This window comes from Balaenoptera borealis (genome assembly GCF_965194805.1).
Source record: "Balaenoptera borealis genome assembly, chromosome: 3".
Taxonomy (NCBI): Eukaryota; Metazoa; Chordata; class Mammalia; order Artiodactyla; family Balaenopteridae; genus Balaenoptera; species Balaenoptera borealis.
In genome coordinates, this window is record NC_138866.1 from 158,482,726 (window position 1) to 158,499,678 (window position 16,953).

The window sequence follows — 16,953 nt, forward strand, 5'->3', positions numbered from 1 at the left end:
CTGGGGGAAGAAGACATTTGATGAGCAGCTAGCTGTGGCCTCTCAGGCCAGCCCCAGTACCTACGGATGCCAAAGCCAGGGGAGCTCATCTTCCCAAAGCAGAGGCCTGTGAACCGCAGTGTAGGGGCCAAGTACTACCCGTCTTGTTCCTGGAAGCAAGTAAATAAAGTTTTATTGGAATACACCCACACTCAATCATTTTCCTGTTGTCTAAACTGCTTTTACATCACAGGGCAGAGCCAAGTAGTTGCAGCAGAGACAGGAAAGCCCATATAACTGGAGCTATTCCTATCCCTAGTACTTGTGTTAATAGCAAATTTTAGCCTTATTATAAGCCCTGAAGGCCTCACTCTTTCATACGGTAGATTAGACAAAGCTGATAATAGTAGTGTAGATTAAAGCCTACTTATGGGTCTTTGGATAGAATTTACAATAAAACCAAGATATACAGTCATCCCTCAGTGTCCAAGGGTGATTGGTAATGAGACCTCCCCCCCACCCCGCCCAGATACCAAAATCCAGTATCTCAAGTCTTTTATGTAAAGTGGTATAGTATTTGCATGTAACCTACCCACCTCCTCCTGTATACTTTAAGCCATCTCTGCACTACTTATAACATCTTATACAATGGAAATGTTATGTAAATAGTTGCTGGTGCATGGCAAATTTAAGTTTGGCTTTTTGGAACTTTCTGATTTTTTCTGAATATTTGCCACCTGCAGTTAGTTGAATCCGTGGATGTGGAACCCACGGATATGGAGGGTCGACTCTATTTCCATCCTCATGGCCAGTTCTGGGTGTGGACCAGGGTTATTCTGGCATCCCGGGAGCCTAGGAGTTCCCTTCTTGGAGGTCACCTGCGAACTCCCAGCAGAGTGGCCTGTGGTGACTACAAACAGAACTGCTCCCCTAAACGCTGCATGCCTCAGGCTTTGGCCTGGGCATCCCTGCACCGCAGGCAATCCTGCCGACGGACTTACATGTGGAATACGGGCCGTGCGCGGCTGTGTGCGGGGAGCACAGAAGGGTCTGAGCAGGGGGCCAGCAAAGAGCTCTAAACCTGATGGTGGATGTTGTTTCATGTTTTTGTTTTTGTTTTGTTTTGTTTCTGCTGCCTTTACCTTCCTGCTACTTAGTACAGGCAGGCATGTTATAAAGATGATATAATTCTGCTTGTCACATTGTGAGCTGTGTCCTATTCCTATCAGCCACTTGAAGATTCTACTCTGGATCTCAGGGATTTACTTGTCCAGGAATAAAGAGCCGAGAGCAGCTGCAGTAGGCCTTGAATGCGGGCATCCTGGCCACGTTCCCTGCTTCTCCCAGCGCCGTTCCCGAGGCAGGCGGGCTGCAAGAGCCATCTGAGGACCAGTCTGGTGGCAGCAGGTCTAACCTTCAGCCAGTTCACGCCTGCGTATCTTTGCTGCTTTTCTATGGCCTCTGCCATCATGGCTGTTAAATAGTTTTTGATTTTATTTTAGGATATATCATCTAACTTTTAAATGACAGTCACAATGCGATTCGAGTTAAATGAGAGTTATGAATACACGTTTTCAGTGATATGTGTTCTGATTGTTCAGATTGACAGAAATTGTAGGACGTTGTTTTTATAATGATGCCTTATAGGTAACGGGGGTGTCAGTCTGACATAGAAAGTCATGAGTTGTGTCTGTTTTTTATCCATTCTGCAAAGATTAATTTTATATTATTATAATATATAAAGTGTACCTGAAATTATCATCCTTGATATTAACCCCTCCCACCTTTAGTAGTCTGTTCTTTGCCTGCTATAAAATGGCAGATATGCATTTTCCTCTCATCCTAAAACAAGCCGGCTAAAATATAGATCCTCAGAGGAGAAAAATGCTGCCTTGCAAGTTAATAGAGAAATGCCATCACTGCAGCTGTAAATTAGGCTGCACACTTTTGTATTGGTTAGAGGTGGGTTTTTTTGCAGACAGTTTTATATCATAAATGCCAAATTAACTGCTGTAGATTATGGTACTGATCTTTATTGTTATTTTATACGAATAGACTCTCATAAAAATACGCCCGATCTCAAATGTAAAAATAGGTACTCATAAAAAGTCAGAAACCTGGGCAGGAGAGAGGAAGGATGGGTGACGAAAAGCCTATTTAATTCTTAGACTGGTCTGCAGCGTTAATTTATTTTGAAATCTTGGTTTTGCCTTAAGTAGAATAATGGAATCAAGTTGTGGTTTTTAAAAAAAGTTACTTATTTATTTAATTATCTGTTTATTTATTTTGGAGCCTATGCCTGTCTGAGTACTTTGTGTTCTAATCTAGAAAAAGATGTTGTCAGAGTCAGAAGAACTAAAGATTCTTAGCTCAGAAGAACTAAAGTCAGAGCTAAAGAATCTTGAGTGAATCTTTGCTTGAGACTCTGTGCCTTGTATTTTTCATAGAAAATACAGTTTTAACCAGTGGTATTTTTTAATGCTTTGGTATAAATTCTCCATTTTGCAATTATATGCCATTAAATGCATGGTAATAAAACCCTCTGTTCTGCATGGTCTTTAATATGAAGTGTGTTATTTGAAGTTTATTTCAAATGTATTCAGACAGTGACTACTGAGTACTGTGAAGGCCCATTAAAAAGTGCTTCTCTTTGCTCTATGTTCAGTTTTTCTCCAAGTCAGACTATGCCTCTTGTCTATCTAGTGATATATGATATGTCTCTCTTCAGATAATGTAACTACCACCTTTATAATCCACGGATCGTGATTAAAAACAAAATGTGTCTTTTTTTAATTTCTGGAATTTATCCTCTAGCTATATTGAACTTAGACTTTTAATGAGGGTATCAGAATTATCTACTGCAATTCTTAGACTAAACAATGTGTGTTTGAGTATCAAATAGTATTGTAGCTGTTACAGTGTAGATGCTTAATATACGCTTTAAAATGAATGGGTTAATGAAAATAGAGACAGTGTCTTCAGTTCAAGGCTTTTAAACATCTTGAAATCCCTTATTTGCAATTGTTATCATCTGCAGAATTTGTCTTATCGTCCTGGTTCATTTATTTATTTTCTTAAAAATTATTAACTCAGTCTTCAGCCCTCACATTAGATAATTTGAATTAATTTTATGCCTATGCTTAAAAACTTTGAGGTGCTGGTGTCTTTTATACCCAGGCGGTGGGTGATTCATGCCGATAATGTAGATAGATCTCCAGGTGTCTCAATTACAAGAGCCAAATGTTTCTACTGTGGCTTTGAGGTCTGGGCCATTGCTGAGTCCCAGGGGATATTCACTGGTTTCCTAGAACCACATCTGCTTTAAGCTGTCAGCCAGAAAAGAAAAAAAAAATCAATCAAATCACAAAGTATGTGTGTGATCTGTGAAGATATATCCATGTACAATTGTGTGTTAAAAGGGCCAAATTTTTCAAGCAACGAACTGTAAGAGCCCACAGAAAGTTTCCCCATCACTTCTAACGCTCACATTCCTCCCTTGGTGTGTGGGATCCTCACTCAGGTGAGCTGAGTCATTTTGCTGAAGATTAAGAAGCCGATTGCAGACTCTTCCATGCTGACCATTTTAAAAAGAATTAATATCTTTATATATATATATATATATTTTTAACATTTTTATTGGAGTATAATTGCTTTACAATGGTGTGTTAGTTTCTGCTTTATAACAAAGTGATTTATATTTTAATAGCCTGAATTTTTAATTTTGCTACCAAAATGCAACAGCAAAAGAGGAAATAATGCAGGGGAGCGTGAAGAAGAAGTTGAGGGGAGACCATATGAAGTCGGGCCCACCCAGGCAGCAGGAGCGACAGTGCCTTGGGAACAGTAGGGCGGTCATCGTGTTGCAGGAAACCATCGCTTCTGCCATCTTTTTATGGCTGGTAATCTGTTAACAGATGTCGCACATGGAGTTATCACTGCCCAAACTTCACAAATGTAAACACATTTCAACCTATTTTTAGACAGGAATTGGCTGTGCTATTATAATGCTAAGATTTAACTGGAATTAAAATGGAACTAAACTGCTCCATGGAATTTAGGACTCTGTACACACACACACACACACACACACACACACATACACACACACCAGTGCACACACAGTGTGTTTTGTTGGAATAAGAGTGGAGGTCAAATAGATAACTAATGAGAACCTACTGTACAGCACAGGGAATTCTACTCAGTGCTCTACGGTGACCTAAATGGGAAAGAAATCCAAAAAAGAGGGGATATATGTATACGTACAGCGGATTCACTTTGCTGTACAGCAGAAATTAACACAACATTGTAAAGCAACTAAACTCCAATAAAAAAAAAAACAGAGTGGAGGTCAAAACATGCTCTCAAAATTCTGGGGTCAAAGTATACTCTTAAAACTGTGTCCTCCATATTGAAACAAAATGCGTTGACAGGTGTGATAGCAGGAACAAACATCACGATATTTGAAAGAGAAATTTATGACAGCCGCAACCTTTTTGAGTGGGAAGACCGAAATGCTTTTCTTTTCATTCTTCTTTGCCTGCAAACAGCCAGGGCCGTGAACAAGTGTAGCAGAAAGCCTCCTGGTGCTGGGAAAGGAAGGCGTCTTGTTCTTGTTTGGGCATAAAGAACGCGGCCATCCTTTTTTTCTACTTCCCTGTTTCCCCAGCATCATTAAACGCATGTTCTCTGTTCTAGTCATTTTGAGTCAGTCACTAACTGAACTGTCTTTTGTGCTCTGGCAAAGATAATGTATCTGGGTTTCCTTAGTGATATTCTAAACACATTTTTTTCTGTGCTCCCATACAGAGCACATAGTTTTGGAGGAATTCCTGTTGTGTGGGAGGCCAGCTCAGCCCCATTCACACACTCAGCCTCCCAGATGTGGCCCCCTGGGCTTGGCCCTATCTCGGTTTCAGCCGCCAGGCTGCTCCCCATCATCCTTGTCGACAACCACAGTGGCCTTTCTTCATTTACTTATTTACTTTGTATTTGCGTGGTGTACTTCAGCTTTTTTTTTTTTTAATCTTTCTTTGAGTACGTTAAGATTGTGAAAAAAGTTTGCTCCAGGAAAAGGGAGCTGAAATGCCCACTGATTCCTTTAATTGCATAAATGGGGGGTGGCAGGAGGTGGGGGAGGGCAGGTGGAAGAGAAAGGAGTGGAAATCAGTTAGCACCCCGGATCGTCAGATAAGATGCCCCTCTATTAAAAACTCAAGACATGAGACCGGGAAGTTGGCACCAGACAGGGGGTTGCTGTTATTACAGTTCTTGTTAAAATTTGACTCGCAGGGTGAGTTTTTAAAATCTCAGTGAAACAGGGTACTGACCTCTTCAAAACTCTCAGATGGGCACAGGAGATGAGACCCGAGATAATATTTATGGTGCTTTTTGACTAAGGAAGGTCACTGTGTGACAATTTCAGGGGGACACCTGCAGCACGGCTTTGTCAACAGGGCCTTGAATGCGAACAAAACACACACAGTCATTTCCCACCAGGATGTGACATCCGGGGCCGACCCTGAACACAGGCACATCTGGAGGATGACTATTTCGGGCAGCATTTTCTCCTCTGGTCTGTGACTTAATCTGTCGGGTATCTGGGAGGGGGTCAGAGAGAAGATCTGCCTTCAAAGCGAGAATGTCTTCAAGTGCAGCTGGAGGAGTGGACCAGGGGCTAGGGAGCCTTGAAGCACAGGCGCTGAGCTGCCAAAGCCACTATTCTGAGGCTGATTTAACCAGAACAGTGGGGGGATCAGGGCTCTCAAGCAGGCCAGTGCTTAAAAATGAGTGATATAAATGTTACTCATTGTATGATTGAGGGAAAGACATCATGCACAGGAAGTGATTACAATTCTTTATCTTCTGGGCCCCGTCGCTAAGGAAACTCTGACTCAGTGCATGAAAGACAGCAGTCCCTTTGGAGTTCAGGCCAGTTAGTCATGATAGCTCTGGATCCTCTGGTATTAATAGCAATCACATCAACCAAGTGGACAGTCCTTAAGGTCTGAAGAAATGTCCACATGTATAAGCCTGCTTTATGCACATTAGAAGTCAATGTTATTCATCCTCATTTTTCAAATAAAGAAATTGAGAGCTACAGTCTGGCAGGAAAAAAAAGATTCAAATCCAGGTCTTCTAAGTTCAAGTTTAAGCTTCATTGCCTTGTTACACTAGAGCTATTCTGCTTAAACGCACAGGTCTTTAAGCTTTTGTGCAGAATCCTGCAAATGTCAACCAGATGCTATTGCATGATGCGAATGCAGTGTAGACTGGTGTGTATGTGGGAGGTGTGCACCTTCATCTCTCAATTTTTAATCAGAAGAAAAATGCTGACTTGTGCTTGACTTTTACCAAAAAGTTTTCCTGGTCCTGCAGAAGGAACTGTCTTCTGGCATAATTAACTCAGAGGAAATATGTGTCTCTTGGGGCTGAAAAACTTGAGGGAGGTCCTAAATTACATGGACATCATATACTTTCATAAGCTACTTTGTTCTTTTTTTAAAAATCATCTCAGGAATCGTTTATTTTTTGGAGACAGCAGTCTTATTTACACTGAAAAACAGTTTTATATGGGTTGTCTTTCATTCACGGTGAGGCGATGAGAAAAGAAAACAAAATTTGTTTAGAGCTCCAGTGAAAAAATAATTGATTGGATGGTAGGTTAATTGTCAAAATCAGAACTTTCCCATACTATCTGAGGAATGAAAACACATCCTGATTAGTAACCCTCACCAAGTTCGGAAGGTTAGAGGTGATTCAGTCTCCATGAATGTGGTCTGGTCTTATTTTAAGAAGGGCCTCTGAGTCATGTGGAGTTGTGTCAAAATATGTGTTATGTTATGTTATTTTAAAAAGGCAGCTTGGAGGGAGGAAATTGAACCATCTTTTTTTCAAAAAAACTCTGCCCTTTAATGGAAGAAAAGGGCAAGTCAATTCCCACACATCTCACTTACTCTCTGTAATGCAGGCTCTGATGTATTTTACCACAGATATATTCTAAATGCAGTTTGCTATAACCTTACTTACTTAGAGCATTTTAAGTTTGTAACTTGAGCTGTTCTTACTTAATATTTATTGTTAGATGTCGTTACATGCACTGCTTAGAATTGAATGAAATTTACTATTGATCTATTACGATCTTGACTGATTAGCTATCTGGAATGATGGTTATACAGATACATGTACTATTTTAATCAATATAAAATATGCAAAATTTTAAGTGAGCTTCAGTTTTCCCAACCAGAAATATAGGAGTAGAACCAATCTTGCCCATATTCCTGGGCAAGCACGTGGGGTAGGGGCATCAGAGGTGCGTCATGAGAAGGGGACTGACCCTCTCAGGCAGGGGCGAAGAAGGCAGAGAGGCGCCGGAATTAATGCTCAAGATCCCTAGCTTCATAGGAATTTGCTCGTATAAACATATGCCGAACTTCCCAAGCCCATGTCTTTCCAATAAATGTCCTAAATTTAATAAAAGAGATGCTGTGAATTTGGGAATTCAATTTGGGCTGTAATTCACCACTCCTAAAATGAGGCCTTGGGCTTAATTTTCAGCAATCTAGGCCCTCTGGCTACAGGAGAGAAGATTTCTTACAGGGTCAATCTAGAAGCTTTTCGGTTCCTTCTGTAGATCTTAATCTAGGAATTTAAAGCCCTGAGCACATCATTTTCTTTTCCTAAGTTGTCTAGCATAGTTAGAAGCAACCAACCAACCTGATTAGACTCCTATTTTTCACCAAAATGTTCAAACTCAGTAAATACTTGGCCACCCAGAACCTTGTCCTCCATAGGCACGTAAGCGCAGGTGTGTAAAGGTCATCATCTGAGTGACTGTTTTGCCACCACAGGCTAAACACTCCTTTACCACTGGATATGGGGTCCTTTGTGTCTTAAATCTAATCAGATGAGAAAACCAATTCCAGAAAACCCAGAAACAAGAGAGCTCATCCTTAAGATTCTGTCCCTCAGGAAATACTCTCAATACCAAATTCTATTTCGGGTTTAAATCGGACAAGCAGAGCAGATCTACAGCTTTGTGTTTGGGTATGTGACCTTCTGAGCAGTGGGAGCTGCTCAGGCCGCCTCTGTGAGCCTGCGGTCTCTGTGTCTGTTGCCGGAGCCCCAAGCCCTGGGAGGGGAAGGAAGACGGCTGTGGGGTGGAGAGAATAAGCTGAAGCCAAAGCCAGACTGAAACCCATGTCAGCCCTTGTCACCTCTGACCTTGGGCTACATGGAAGACTCTAGCTGGACTGTTGAAGGAATGTCTGAGGACTTTCTCCTAAGGTTTTCCAATTGCTTCATCAAGACTGCCTCACGGCTATTTTTAAGTCATCTAGAAGCATTCTTAAAGACCAGCACTTGGTTATTACATTTCAGTTCCTCTTCCACAAAGGTTTTTCAGAAGCTTTCTTCATCATGTCATCAATGACACGATATTTGTAAAGTAATAGATGCATAACACACGTCACGCAAAGGCTATGGGCGAGCTCCACAGGTAAGAATCTCAACTGGCCTTCTACGGTGAATACGATTTCACTGTCAGAAGCGCAGTGTAAGTTTCCCTGTCTGCCTCCTGCTCTGATTCCAAGGGCGCTCACCCAAGTGATGAGTAACGTCAGATGATGAGAATCACTGGACACTGCAGTTTGAATTGAGTGGTCAGTCATGAAGGTAAGCTCGCTGGGTTTGGGAACAGGACTACTGTGGCTAATCAATATCTCCCCAGCATAATACGGTGCCCTAGGACAGGTGTTCAATGAATCATCTTTTGAATGAATGAATGAATGAATATTAGAAAGAATAAATAAATGAACTACAAATCATTTGCTCTAGTAAATAAAATGATCTGGTGACCAAAACATAATGAAATTACCTAAAGACAAGTTCTATTGGTTCAACCAAATGTTTCCGTTCCATTATCTCAGTACTATTTCTGCTTCTTGTAGGTTTCCCTTGTAATTTTCTTTTAATTTAATTGTGGTAAAAAACACATAACATAAAATGTATCACCTTAACCATTTCCAAGTGTACAGTTTGGAAGTGTTAACTTCAATGTTGTACAACCAATCTCCAGAACGTTTTCACCTTGTAAAACCAAAACTCTGTATCTAAACACCGCCTCCTCTCCTTCTTCCTTCCCCCAAGCCCCTGGCAACCACCATTCTACTCTCTTCTCTGTGAACTTGACTTCTCTAGGTAATAAATTATTTTGCAGGCTATAGATACCTTGTTGATAAGTGTCTTGTATTTGAAAGTACTGATAAAAGAGTGTCATGTGTCTAAGCGGCTACTGGATCTTGATTCTTTCATTTCAGCTTGAAAAGCTAAACAATTGTTCTTCTGTGGCCCGTGCAGGAGGGGATGGTGGAGGTGGAGGTGGAAGTGGAAGTGGAGGGGATGGTGGAGTCATCTTTTGTTCTATTCCAGGTACACAAAGCCCAGATAATCGTTTTAGGCTGTTTCAGAAGCAACTTTCTGCTTAAAGTATTTCCCTTATTTCCAACTACGGAAGAGGTCCAAAAGCAAGGGCTTCTAATGGATGGATGGAAGTAAGCAAATAGTCCTGAGAGTATCAGAGGGATGTGCTCAGTGGAGGGGATTCCTCACGAGGTTTCCTCATTCTTCCTGGGCACAGCCGTCCAGTTAGACGATCATTCCCAGCCTGCCTTGTGCTCTGTGATCAAGTTTTTCTTGGTTGAATTTGAGCATCAGTAAAATCTGTATGAGAATATGTTCAGCTTGCCCCTAAAGGACCTCTCTTTCCTCCTGGCTGGAGGTCAGCTGCAAGGACTGGGGCGCCTCGGGAAGATGTGTGTTGAGGACGGCGAGCTGCCCAACTCGCATGGTACCAGATGTGACTCTTTGGAGCAGAGCCTGTCCACCCCCCCTAGACTGTCACTGAGAAGAAAGACACCTCTGTCTGGTGTGAACCACTGCATTTGGAGGGCACCTTGTGCAGCAGGGTGTCCTTCCTATTCACATACACATCTCTGCTCTTCATTTTACACTTGCCTGAGTTACTTCCTCGCAGATCTAAACACGACTTATTTGTTGAAGTGGGTATGGCTCACTGGAACGTACAGAACAAACACGATGGACACTTTCCCTGACCTTGAAGAATTTATATTTTTGTGTTGAGAAAGTCAAAATCATGTACACAGGAAACACATAAATAATTAAGAGCCTATTTGAATAGTACTGACAGTTAGGGTTCTAGAATCCTAATTAGAAACTTAGAACCTTCCAGAAAGTGAGAGAAGATTGGAGAAGGGATCAACGGAAGGTTGAGTGGCCCTGCAAGGTTTCCAGGAGGAGGGGGCCTGAGTCAGTGTGTACAAGGGTGGGGGACCCACCTGCACCTGGGTCCTTCACCATAGGCAAAGGAAGTGTCTCTCCCTTCTCTATTTCCCCCAGGGAGAAGGCGAAACGTCCAGCCTAACACACCTGGGCTGCTGGTCGCTGAGTTCCAAACTCTGAGGGTCATGTATGAGACCTTATAAGAGGGACACCTTCATGGCGGCACCTCTGGGGTTTGCTTAGGACACTCCTCCCCACGTTTATCTTGCCAGCTTCTCCTACTTGGATGCTGTTTCCATGGGAGCATTGCCAGACCCTGAACCCAGGTAATGCGCCCTTCACATAGGAGCACACTGACCTGCCGCCCCTGCCCTGGGAGCACCAGATTTCAGTTCCCAGTTAACTGAAGGTGGCTTCCATGGAACTGTCAGCTGAATGTGGACCTATGTCATCTTTTTCCAAAGCATCGTTCCCAGTGCTTCAGATAATGTCCAGACAATTATCAATAAAAGTATTTTAAATAAATGAGTAAATATTAGTGCTTATTGAATGATAAATATTGGACAAGATCAAAACAGGGACTGCCCTGCACTGTAATCTATCCCGTGGTACATGATACCGAGTGTCTTCTCAGAAAGGTGGACATTTTTCAAATGACAAGTTGTTCTATTAGCAATATGTGGTCATATGGGGGTTTGCTAAATTCTTCTGTTCTTTTTTGGGAGCTTAAAATATGAAATGAGTTCACGGAGGTGGAATAGTTTCAAGCAATAGCAGGCCAAGATTAAACTGCTTCTTATTTCCCCTCTGAGAAGGAATCATTTATCTCTAGTGGAACTATCAGAGTCCTGGATAAAAATAAAAATGTGAATTTTTAAAATAGGGCTCACTTTTTGAACTACTCTTCCGAAATGAATCATGCAGTTTGGCCTTTTTATTTGCATTATTCTGAGGCAGTTTTCCCCACAAAGATGTAAAGTATATTAGAACCGGTCCCTCAGTCGGACTGAGGAATTTGGAAAGCTCTTTTGGGCTTGCAAAAACGCAGCCTCATCTGTTGGATATTGAATAGATGAATAGTCAGCTCTCAGCCCTCATGTACTTTGCAAATGGAGGGAGAATTCACAAACTTAAGAACCCAATGGATGATTTCTTTGGGCTCTGCGTGGCAGTAACTTATTAAAAAGTAGAAAAGGAAGGCAGGAAATGTACTCCTGTCCAAAATAAATCCCTCCATCACTAGAAGCACCTCCTGTACCAGTCTTTCTCAACTGGGGATGATCCTGCCTGCCACCCGGGGCACAGCACCAATGTCTGGAGGCGTCTTTGATTGTCACACCTGGGGCTGGGGCAGGGTGCTACTGGCACCTAGTGGGTGGGGGTCAGGGATGCTGCTAAGCACCCCAGGTGCCCAGGTCAGCCCCTGACACAAGCATCATTGGCCCCCGAAGAATCAATAGTACGGAGCGTGAGAAGCCCCATTGTGTCCTCTGAGGAGCTTCTTGCATGCTGGCCAAGCAGAAGAACCCTGGTAACCTGCCTTCCACCTGGGTCCTTGCAGTAAAGACCCTCCGCAACACGGTCTCCTTCCACACAGGGAACAGGGACTGGTGACCCCAGCTCAGTGGAAGGCCGGGCCCTCTGACCTTCGGCGTCACGTCTTGGGTCTGATGACTCCCAGCTTGGTGAATCCACTGGGTAAGGTAAGGCCCAGAGCCACCCCTGCCGAGGGAATCTCACACCCAGAGAAGCCGTCCCAGCGCGTGTGTCCTCTTGGCTGCCAGTTACGTTTCTGTGTCTCATCTCGTCCAGCTCTGGGATCAGAGCCGTGATTACAGAGGGGAAGTCTGTCTGAAATCGGATCCGGACCGTGGTTCCAGAGTGGCTCACTCCACTGGTACAGCAGGGAGGTGCTGTCGGAGACTGAAATCCTCCTCTGAGCTGCAGGAGAGCCGAGGAAAGGACGTCCCGTGTTGCGTATCTGCGGGGCGGCCGGCTCCGCGGCTGGGCTGGGCATGTCCTGGAGATGCCAGGACAGGACGCCAAGCGGGCGGGGTCAGGGCGCTCCAGCCCGGTGGAGGTCCGAGCTCAACAAGGGGTGTTCCAACCACCCTCGCCTCCGTCTCGTAGTCTCGGTGGCAGACACGGTTATCATTTTGAAACAAAAATGTGATCACATTTCTTTCCCACTCAGTGATCTTTAATTGTCACTCCTGCCCCCAAAATAAAGGTAAAAACTTGACAGTGACAGCAGAGACACGTGATGCCACATTTGCACCAGCTGCTTTCATCGGGGCCCGAGTCCTCGCCCCTCTCCCTTCTCCCTACAGACAGTCTGTGCTTCAGTCATGCAAGCAAATGCAGATTCCTCAAATTAAAGCATCTCCTTTTATATAGGATGGACATTTCTTGCTCACTGGGTCAATTCCTGGATAGAATGTAATTGATGTCAGCGGCTGTAACAAACAGAGATGAACATTTCGGTGTTTAACACAATAAACGCTCCTTCTTCCTCATGATGAAGTTGAAGCTGGCATTCCTGGTCGTCCAGAAGCTGCGTGATGACTCAGGGCCGCACTTTTGTTCCAGCCTGTGGCTCCGCCCTGCCTGTCCTCTACATGTTGTTGGTGAAATTGATAAAGACACACAGAAAGGCAAGCCCACTTCTGTACAGCTGGGGCCCGCGGAACACATATCACCTTGGTCAGAACTCAGCCACATGGCCGCCTGGCCTTGGAAGGGAGGCTGGGGGAGGTAGTGTACCCGTGGGCCCCAGCCATGGGGCTGGGGCCATGGGAGAGCAGTGTGCCTTTGTTGGCCTAGGCTGTAGTTCTACAGGACACTCCATTTTGTGGCAATTCAGCAAGCTGTTCACATAACCTGTTCACTTTCCTCTAGGTATTTTTACTTCAATAAAAGTTTGATAAACACACAAAAAAGAGCATATAGTCCCCTTACCTTTGGACAGTTTTTCAAATGTTTTATAACTAATTAAATTCTTTACATTATATATTGAATAGGACTGTTATTGCTTCGACTATGTATCACAGATAACCCAGGTCATGCGAGCTCCCATTCACAATTTTGGTTACAAGTCACACTGATTCACTTGTTTGGATTCTTCTCCTGTTCCCTTTTCTTACAGAATTTCCTTTCTTCCCCACTCTTGGCTGATAAGTACCTATTAATTTTCAAGACTTTATTAAACATAATCCTCTGTGTGAAGCCTGTTCTAAGCCTCCCATGCAGAACTGACCATTCTATTGTCCGTGCTCTTAGGACACAGAGCGCATCTTCTGTCTAATCCTATAGCATTTTAGTAAACTTATCTGATTCCAATTCCTAGATACTAAGCTCTTTTGATGATAGAGATTATGCTTAACCATCATTTTATCCCTATTCCCCAGAGAACATAGGAAATGCTTAATAATTCTTTGTTGAATCAAAGTGCATGCAATGTGTAACTGTAACATAATTCTCAATCATGGCTCAGTGACTGTCGTATTTTATAGTAAAAACACGTGATTTTAAGTGTATAGTCTAACATCCCTTAACTATTTGACAGAAGTAAAGGTAATTTTAGGTATCTAATTATTTTAGTTTGGGTAAAGCAATAAGATTCAAATACTTGGCTCTAAGTAATATTTTTATGTCTCTCAATATCTATTTTCCTCCCCATTAGTTATTTATGATGCAAATACGTTAAAAAGCACAACTGCCATTTTTGAGTGAGGAAAACCCAGATTTCAATCTCACTTTACTTCCTACAAGCTATGTGATTGTGGACAAGTAGTTTAATTTAAACCTTAGTTTCAGGCTATTTGCTACTGGAGTCAAAAGCCCTAATTGTTAATTTACCCATAGTCTGGGTGAGGAAAAGGATGGGATGGGCAGAGAGATGTCTTCAATCCCGAGGTCACTGCCAAAGGTGCTACTGCTGCTGTGGGTACCTGGGTACAGAGAAGCCAGAGTCACCTCACTGTTATTGTTGTTGTTATTACTATTATTATTATTATTGCTTCCAATTCCATGAAGCTCCTCTCTCAAGCAGTAGTTTCACTATTTTAAAAAAAAACCTTTGAATGTATCAATTTTCTTCACCAGGATATTCTAGAAGCACATGAGTTACACATGTGCCCTTTTGCTGCCACACTGTCTAAACCTTGACAGTCTCCCTCCCTCCGATCTGCCTGCCCTGGGCTGTTAGAGCAGGACGCTGCCTCCCAATGTATTACCCCAACAGAGAACAAATGTGCAGCAGTAAATATTATGGTTTCATCTAATGCTTCAACTGTGAAAACAAATGACAGAAAATGTAGTCACGGATACGGAGGTCAAAACCTATTGGTGCGGATATTTCACGGCGACTATCACAATACACTTTTCATGGAGGGCTTATTTATGGGAACCTATTATGAGTCATAGCAACTCATAACACGACGTTCTATGGAAAATTCCATTCTCCACTTGGGCTAAATACCAGACATACAGCACTCACTTTTGATGAATGAGAGTCATAAACATACCCCAGTAGGTATAATACAGTAGTTTACAGCTTTAACCTAAATTGATAGATATATTTTTTTCCTCATAAAACAAGAAAAATGGGATAGAATAAGATCTTTGCAATTCTCAGCAGGACAGTTAACGGACCGCAGCCTTGCAGGTGCTATCTCATCACCCGCCTGTCAGAACAGGGTCTCCTCCTGCACCGTTTACTCACTACCTGTACTGCAGCGTCTTAATCTGTTCGATAAATAGCTTTCTAATTTGAATTAGGATAATGTGCTATCTGTGCCTGTTGGATGTGGTGCAACGTTGTTTGTACTCACTTTAAATCTCACGAAGTCAGAGAGCATTTTTGCATTCCAGATAGAGCTAAAAATATTCACCCATTAAAATAGTAATCATCATTAAAATTAGCTTGCTGATTTTGCTGATTAATTTTTCAGTAACAAGTATGCTTTCTAAAAAGTTTCAACTGAACATTTTTTGACAAAACTAGAATTTTAAAATGTAAGCTATGTAAAGAGAAAGAGGTAATTAAGGAACTAAAAATAGAAAATTTAAATCTACTATAATTTTTAACGACTTTAAGAAAAAGTTGTTTTCAAAATAAAAGAGTGAAGAGGATGGAAATGGCTGCTATAACTGGAATGTAGGACTGAGGTACCTACAGCTTAGTTCTGGACCGTGATTCTCATACCTTGGGAAGGTTGTTTATTTTTGTCTATACAGGAGGGGTGATCCAGTAGGCATAATAAGTGTTCAAGTGATCAGAGCCACTCTTGTGAGATTTAAATATTTTTTTGCCTGTGTTCTATTTTCATATGCAACTGGCAGGCTTCAAGTTCAGAGGAAGGTTGTAAATCAGTAACAACATAAAGGAGCAACTTTAAATGCATGGATGAAACAAAGGGCTCTTGCTTTTAAGACAGCCATTGGTGCAATTTTTTTTGTCTTCAGTATCTTTATTTTAGTTGGAGTTGAAGTCTTAAACAAGCTAAAATATAGTTTTGTTCAACCTTATTGAAAATTGGGAATTCCCTGGTGGTCCAGGACTCGGTGCTCTCACTGCCAAGGGTTCGATCCCTGGTCGGGGAACTGAGATCCCACAAGCTGTGCAGCACGGCCAAGAAAAATAATTATAAAATAAAATAAATTTAAAAAAAAGAAAATTGAGGAAGGGGAAATATGTGTTTTCATTTTAATCCTTTAAGAAAATCAACCCCTCACTGTAATCTTAAGAAAAGGCCAGTACAAATGCCTCTGATTTAAAAATACATAAATACGTTTTAAACTAAAGAAAGGAATATTAATTATAAGACAGAAGCCAGTTGAGAAAAGTTTATAAGACAAAGATCAGGAGAAAGATATCATGTTCAGTTGTGTTTAAAATTATGTCTGTATATCATTCAGTACTAATTAAGGCAATGAGATATTCCTTGGCTGTGAATATTTGACGTTTCATACTATTTGTAGTGGACATATGTCCTAAAGCAGTAGTGAAATCCAGTATGTCATTGATGACCATAGAATAGTAACTGCCATGGAAACCTGTGACCTTTCTCAGATAATGAGTATCGGCAGATCTAGAGAAAGACATAGATTTATTTCAAAAAGATCTGGTGTGTGGCAGGCAGGAAACAGCAGCAGGTAACCCAGGGCTATTCATAGTTCCATGAAAACACACTCACTCACACACATTCCTTTTCTGTTTGGAAGACACAGATCCTAAGTAGTTACATATTTATTTCAAACATTAAGCTGTAATGGAATCCAGCCAGCTTTAATAATGTAATTTAGCCTAATCTTTTACAGAGCTTTAGTGAGTTATTTTCTAAAATGTTTTTAAGAAAATGTCATTTAAAGCACACATATCTTATTATATAATCTCCTGGGCAGGTTTATTTTTTTAATTTATTTATTTATGGCTGTGTTGGGTCTTTGTTTCTGTGCGAGGGCTTTCTCTAGTTGCGGCAGGTGGGGGCCACTCTTCATCACGGTGCGCAGGCCTCTCACTATCGCAGCCTCTCTTGTTGCGAGGCACAGGCTCCAGACGCGCAGGCTCAGTAATTGTGGCTCACGAGCCCAGTTGCTCCGCGGCATGTGGGATCTTCCCAGACCAGGGCTTGAACCCGTGTCCCCTGCATTGGCAGGCAGACTCTCAACCACTGC

General features: G+C 42.2%; 3 long non-coding RNA genes across 5 annotated transcripts in view; 2 read left to right on the plus strand and 1 right to left on the minus strand.

Annotated features, from left to right (window-relative positions):
• The window catches only part of LOC309625960, a 431,996-nt gene that overhangs the window by 339,747 nt on the left and 75,296 nt on the right, over nt 1-16,953 (plus strand). The window lies entirely within an intron of this gene.
• LOC309625974 overlaps nt 1-16,953 on the minus strand; it is a 247,575-nt gene that overhangs the window by 127,546 nt on the left and 103,076 nt on the right. The gene's annotated exons all lie outside the window — the stretch shown is intronic.
• Nucleotides 8-16,953, plus strand: part of LOC309625973 — a 31,051-nt gene continuing 14,105 nt past the window's right edge. The window contains exon 1 of the long non-coding RNA XR_014242857.1: nt 8-16,680. This is a non-coding gene — a long non-coding RNA (uncharacterized lncRNA). The remainder of the gene's footprint in view (nt 16,681-16,953) is intronic.